The 5000-nt window shown below is 44.5% G+C and overlaps 1 protein-coding gene and 1 long non-coding RNA gene across 17 annotated transcripts in view; one reads left to right on the top strand and one right to left on the bottom strand.

Annotated features, from left to right (window-relative positions):
• LOC135099713 (uncharacterized) overlaps window positions 1-5000 on the bottom strand; it is a 208343-nt gene that overhangs the window by 32000 nt on the left and 171343 nt on the right. The gene's annotated exons all lie outside the window — the stretch shown is intronic.
• Window positions 4249-5000, top strand: part of LOC135099716 (uncharacterized) — a 107332-nt gene continuing 106580 nt past the window's right edge. For all 3 annotated transcript variants that reach the window (XR_010268309.1, XR_010268308.1, XR_010268307.1), the window contains exon 1: window positions 4249-4364. This is a non-coding gene — a long non-coding RNA (uncharacterized LOC135099716). The remainder of the gene's footprint in view (window positions 4365-5000) is intronic.

The following is a 5000-nucleotide window of genomic DNA, read 5'->3' as shown; positions in this document are numbered from 1 at the left end:
AGTGTAATTCATGAGGTAGAGCTTACGATTTCATTTTCAATAATAATAATAATAATAATAATAATAATAATAATAATAATAATAATAATAATAATAATAATAATAATAATAATAATGATATAGAAATAATAACAATAATAATAATATAATAATAATAATAATAATAATAATAATAATAATAATAATAATAATAATAATAATAACAATAATAATAATAATAATAATAATAATAATAATAATAATAATAATAATAATAATAACAATACTTATATTTCTCCCAAAGGCATACATAAGCATCTGCCTACAAATCACAGTGAACACAGAGATAAACACAGATTAAAATTACACACACAAAAAAAAAAATAAATAAATAAAAGAAAAGAAAAAAATAATAATAAAATTCAATTACGTACACTACATCACTCCATCTACCCCCGAACTTTCCTCCCTTCCTGTCCCACTGTTCATAATGCGGCATTCATGATCGACTACTTACTTCCACGCCTCGAAGCAACTCCTGCACAACTCGAGACTTTCCTTGGCTACTTCACACCCTCCTAAGCCACCATGCAAAGAGGCTGAATGACTAACACAGGCACCGCAACGAGGTCATTTGGCGCCGGTGAAGAGGTAACGAACGCCACAGCATGAACAGCAGATAACCAAAATACAAACTTTACTTTAGGATAAAGAGAAAGATCAAATGTGATATATCTATTCAAGAGAGAGAGAGAGAGAGAGAGAGAGAGAGAGAGAGAGAGAGAGAGAGAGAGAGAGAGAGAGAGAGAGAGAGAGAGAGAGAGAGAGAGAGAGAGAGAGAGAGAGAGAGAGAGAGAGAGAGAGAGAGAGCATACAAATCAGATTACAATTTCAGTTTTAATATTGAAGGTGAGGTGATAGGAAGGTTCCAAGCCAGCACACACGTACACAGCCTCTCCTTCTAAGCCTGCAAAGCCACGCCAGGTAAAGCCATGTTCTGCTGCTCACCTCTGGAACCTGCTTACCTGCTACTTATTATCTGCTTTCTTTCTTTGTTTGTTTTGTTTTCTTTATGATTCAATTTTTTTTCGTTTTCTTTTCTTTTTTCCTCTTAAGGTTATTTTTTTTTTAGTTTTCCTTTCTTTAATTTTTTTCTCCTTAAACTCAAGTTTTTTTTTCGTTTTCCATTCTTGTTTGCCTTGTTTCTTCCTAAATTCAATATTTTTTTCGTTTTTCTTCTTTTCTTTCTTGTTTAGTTTGTTTTTCCTTACGATTGATTTATTTATTTATTTTCTTTTCTTTTTTCTTGTTTGCGTTGTATCCTAAATTCAGTTTTTTGGGGTTTTCCTTCCTTCCTTTCTTTCTTTCTTGTTTGGTTTGTTTCTCCTTACAATTCCATTTTTTCCGTTTTCCTTTTTTTTTATTTTTTGTTTGTTTCCTCTTAAATTTAAGTTTCTTTTTTCGCTTTTCTTTCTTTCCTTCTTGTCTGGTTTGTTTCCCCTTAAGTTCAGCCTTTTTTTTCGTTTTCCTTTATTTTTTTTCTCTGACTTGCTCTTTTACTACTATCATCTGTTCTCTATAACATCACTCTCTCCCCTTCTGTCCTTTAAAACGACGCTCAGCACTCCTATCATTTGAACACCTACACCAGAAAGAGAACACGTGCAGGACCTTTAGTATTTTGCACTCTTATAGTGATGATCTGCTCCAATAATTTATTTTTCTAATTTTGTGAAGTAGAATTGATACCTTGTTGATATGCATAATGACTTGCTAAACTGACTGTAAGGAACGAAGGAAGTAAGAAGAGAAGAAAAGGAAGTAAGAAGAGAGTGAAGGAAGAAAAACAGAAAGTAAGTTTGAAATGTTGGATGTGTGTGTGTGTGTGTGTGTGTGTGTGTGTGTGTGTGTGTGTGTGTGTGTGTGTGTGTGTGTGTGTGTGTGTGTGTGTGTGTGTGTGTGTGTGTGTGTGTGTAGCAACCAAGCAGGCAAACAAGAGAAAGCAAAATAAATAAATAGAGATAGAAGGGAGAAAGAATGAAAGGAAAAAAAAAAAAAGGAATGAGGAAAAAAAGAAATGGAAGGAAAGAATACGTCTGAATCGTGAGGGATAGCAAATGGACGTAAACAAGAAGGAAAAGAAGGAAAGCAAGAAAGAAAGAAAGAAAGAAAGAGATAAAAGAAAAGAAAGGGAGACAAAAAGAAATTCTGAATCGTAAAAGGAACAAGAAAGCAGTCTCATAAAAAAAATAATGGTATACTGAATCTATTTTTCTTTCTTTTTTACTTTTAACTAAACCTTAAAATGCGAATGGGAAAACTACCAAGAATCACTCAATGTTCCTGTAACACAACTTTATATTTTGTATCTTAAAGCCATGTAGAATATTACCCTTTTATTATAACACTTTGTTGCTGTAAAGGCTGGCAGACATCCCTTGTTTTATTACTCTCTGCTCCCCTCAGCCTCCCACCATTCGTAGATCCATAAAAACAACGAAGACAGTATAAAGGAGACATTGCAACCTACTGATGGCGCCACGCAACGCACTTCTTTTGCATCTCCAAGGAAAAACATTGATGGTAACAAGAATAAGAGACAGATTTATCGCTTTCATCTACACTCAGCTCGCTCCTTACCATGTCAGCGGATCTAAAATACTATATGAATCTCAAAACTCGCAGTAAGACAAGGGAAAAACACACGTGACTTAGTACTGATGCTTAAAACTGAATTGGATGAAACGTTGCGACCATTACGAGGATACAAGACAGAGGTTGCCCCGTCCAACCAAACACGTCCCAATCAGGTGGTTAGCTCAGATCGTTATCAGGTGACACTGCATTGATAGTGTGATAACCAGCACGATCACCCCCCTCTCCTCCTCCTCCTCTTCCTCCTCCTACTCTTCCTCTTCCTCTTCAGTCTCTCGGTCCCTTCTCTTTTCCTCCCTGGAGCCAATTAGGTGACCAACTGCCCCCCGAACGGCCATAACCTCGTAATGACCGCAAGGTGGCTGCTGTACGGGTCTTGTAGGGAGGACCTCACACACACACACACACACACACACACACACACACACACACACACACACACACACACTAGCAAATATTCATACATGCAAATCACACACACACACACACACACACACACACACACACACACACACAGTTATCTAGTGTGTGTGGCCTCAGCATATTTTTGCATAAGACCCACCTCGGTCCAGACAACACGCTGGAGAGGGAATGCCTCACCTGTCTCACCCTGACCACACCTCACTCATGACTCTTGGGCTACTGAAGGATTCGCCAGCGGCCCGCCACGTCCCTCCTTCCAGCAAAAAATGCATATGACTCCAAGCTTCTGGGAATGACTATCGTGTTCCCCGCAGCGTGAGGCGTGACGGTGATAACACGACCCACAGCGATAAGATACACAGGAAACACACACACACACACACACACACACACACACACACACACACACACACACACACACACACACACACACACACACACACACACACACGCACGCACGCACGCACACACACACACACACACACACACACACACACACACACACACACACACACACACACACACACACACACAACACATCCCGCCACTGATAACTCCAGGGTGTTTGCTACGTTCAGTAACTCGTGAGATACCTTTCTGGCCCCGAACAGCGAGCAACCTCACTGCCCAGGAATGAGAGAATGCGATGAGAGGCTAAGGCAAGACTCTGGCACATCAGCACTCGGGTATTTCTCTTCCAAGCGCCTGACGGAAACTGCGCGTGGAAACCAGGAGCGTGATGCAACAATACAGAGTGCACCTCGGGCTGACTGTTGCAAGTGTGGCGGTCAACTCTCGCCTCGCCACAATCAGCCCAGGTTGGTCCACGTGGTGCTGGCAGAGGCAAGGAGTACAGGGGTGGGCATTCTCCCTGTCTACCCAGGTGGAGGATAAGATTTCTGATAAGCCCACGCACGCACGCACGCACGCACGCACGCACACACACACACACACACACACACACACACACACACACACACACACACACACACACACACACACACACACACACACACCGCATCAAAGGTCATGTAAATAAGCAGCACCGCCTAAAGGAGGCCAGCGTGTCCAGGTCACGATCCGCAGGTGGTGAGGTCACGCGGGCTGCGGGGGCCGGGGAGGCGAGGAGGCGTGGACGCTTTCAGTGACCGGCTGGCTGGAGGGGCGGGGTTAGTGCCGAGGCTATGACGTGGCAACCTCCCACTGGCTCTCCTGCAGGCCAGGGTAATGCTCGGCCCGTGGTGCAAGGGCGCCTCACTCTGCAGCCGGCACTCGTCAGCGGCACACACCTCGGTCCTCCACACCAGGTAGGTCCCGCTGCGCCTCGCCCACACCAGGGGCCACGCCCACCACGCCTCTTGTGCCGGACACGGGCGGGCAGGCCACGCCACCACCGCCCCTCCGGCCCTTCAGGCCTCCAGTGCAGGGCCACGTGTGTCTGTGGTGGCGAAGGCGTTAGTTCCCTTAGACTGTATCGCTGCAGCCTTATCTCTGTATCTCTCGCGTCCCCGCCGGGCTGAGTCACGCTCCTCCTGCAGTGGTAAATCACATATTTCCCGCCACGTCTTCCTAAGGGCGGCTCGGCAACGTGTACCATCCACGCCCTCATGTGCCGCCCAGCCCGCAGCTTCCCCGTTACTATGGCAACGCAAAACCGGGCCACCTAGCGGGCACCATCTGAACCTCCGCCATTCATGATTCCCTTTGCACTCACTCCCACCGACGCCCCCCTCGCTCCCCCTCCCCGCCGCGCCCCCACGTGAGGGTAAATATTACAAGCGACGTGAGGTGCACGTGCGTAGAGTGTGTTAGTGTCTCGCTGAAGCTGGCGGAGGGAGGTGTGTGTGTGTGTGTGTGTGTGTGTGTGTGTGTGTGTGTGTGTGTGTGTGTGTGTGTGTGTGTGTGTGTGTGTGTGTGTGTGTGTGTGTGTGTGTGTGTGTGTG

Source organism: Scylla paramamosain, chromosome 4 (assembly GCF_035594125.1).
Source record: "Scylla paramamosain isolate STU-SP2022 chromosome 4, ASM3559412v1, whole genome shotgun sequence".
Lineage (NCBI taxonomy): Eukaryota > Metazoa > Arthropoda > Malacostraca > Decapoda > Portunidae > Scylla > Scylla paramamosain.
This window is presented reverse-complemented; position numbering and strand designations above follow the sequence as displayed.